The sequence below is a fragment of the Aplysia californica genome, unplaced genomic scaffold (assembly GCF_000002075.1).
Source record: "Aplysia californica isolate F4 #8 unplaced genomic scaffold, AplCal3.0 scaffold00060, whole genome shotgun sequence".
NCBI lineage: Eukaryota > Metazoa > Mollusca > Gastropoda > Aplysiida > Aplysiidae > Aplysia > Aplysia californica.
Genome location: NW_004797330.1, coordinates 1,506,070 through 1,507,773, shown reverse-complemented (window position 1 = coordinate 1,507,773; position 1,704 = coordinate 1,506,070). Strand labels below are relative to the sequence as shown.

The following is a 1,704-nucleotide window of genomic DNA, read 5'->3' as shown; positions in this document are numbered from 1 at the left end:
TGTGTGTGTGTGTGTGTGTGTGTGTGTGTGTGTGTGTGTGTGTGTGTGTGTTAGGCCTCTTTTATGTATTCGTATATTGCATGCTAACAGAGATAGATTTCTAAGATTCCGAACTGCCTAAGGTAGATATGAAATTATTAAAATTTACGAACCGAATCGTCCCATGCTGGTGTCATGTTTTATCAACATTCTCACAAGCAAAATTTCGTATGCATTTAGACATACACACCTACCGCATTTTACGTAGATTACGAACCCCCCCCCCTCCCCACAAAACATAATACAAAAAATATCGGATTAATTAATTAATTGAAAAACCATCATCACTTCACTCAGTGAACTAAAAAATGTAATTACAAATTACAGCTACTGTACAGTGACATTAATGCCGTGCTTGTCACTTGCAGTTGTAGGATATTTTTATTTATTTTTGTAAGTGGTGGGGTCTCCCGGGTAGTAACATAATTGGAAATAGATCTACGTTTTGTGCTATAATTAGGTTGGTTGGCTGTATACAAAATTACGTCTCTTAAAAATGTCAAAAATAAGCTTTGGCTATAACAAAAAAGGTTGACAAGCAATGCATTAGCGCCAAGAAGTAAACAGTGTGTAGATATACAGGAACAGGAGAACCTTCACTTAACCAGGCCAACAAATACATTACTACTGTTAGGTTCTTGACTACCTTTATCTTCTGAACTTGAAACTAAAATAAAACCTACCTGTAACGTTCAACCTGCTGGCGTAATAAAAGACGTGGAAAAACAAGCGCTCAGAGACTGGCTTCTGAATTTCCAACACAGCTGGAAAACTGAGCTGTCCGCACTCGGGCGGATTTTTATATAGTTTGTAATACACAGGGAAGATCTGCCACTAAAGCTGCTTGATCCGTTGTTATCTGGGTGTGCAGGGGGTGGTCAAAGATCAAAAACACGTTATGGTTTCTTCGACTACAGATTCGAATACAATATACTCGACTAGTCGTTCTTGTGAAACCAGCACAAACGAAGGGACTTGGAGGTGTACCGGTTGAGTAAAGAGAAGCTAGTCAGTGAGACAATGGATATTTTGAGAAGGGAGAAAACAAGGCAGACAAAGTGAAAGAATAAAAAGAACCAAAAAAAAGAACAAAAAAGAACAAAAAAAAAAACAAAAACGGATGCGTCCATCAACCACCCGAACAGATACTATAGACATAGAGGTAAATGTGAAGTATACCCCCTCTCCCACTTCCACCCCCCCCTCCCCAACACACTCACATACACTCACACTCACACACACACATAAACACACTCACAACAAACACACACACATACACACACACACACACACACACACACACACACACAAACACTCACTCACTCACTTACTTCTTTTCGAACCAATAGCGGGTTAACTTATTTTTGTTCTTTTTTGCTTTCGTTTGAGTTTTAAGAATGATAACATGACCCAGTAACTTATACCAGTGACAAGACGAAGGGTGGGGAGAGGGGGGTAGAAGATTACGAGAGAATGTATGGAAGGGTGGCAGAGGAGTAGGGCAGAAGAGATGGTTTGAAGAGAGAGAAAGTGAGTGAGATAGAGATCGATAGAGAGAAAAGGTGTGGGAGGGGGAAAGGGCTGCGGGATGTGGTGGCACACATTTCCTCTACAGTAACGTTGTTTCTGACTTAAGACTTGAAATAGTCCTGCTCGGTAGGGGGG

The 1,704-nt window shown here is 40.6% G+C and overlaps 1 protein-coding gene across 1 annotated transcript in view; it reads right to left on the bottom strand.

Annotated features, from left to right (window-relative positions):
• The window catches only part of LOC101858610 (beta,beta-carotene 15,15'-dioxygenase), a gene marked incomplete in the record, with an annotated part of 14,262 nt that extends 13,208 nt beyond the window's left edge, over positions 1-1,054 (bottom strand). Inside the window, 1 exon segment of the mRNA XM_013079700.2 lies at positions 723-1,054.
• Between the last annotated feature and the right edge of the window lie 650 nt (positions 1,055-1,704).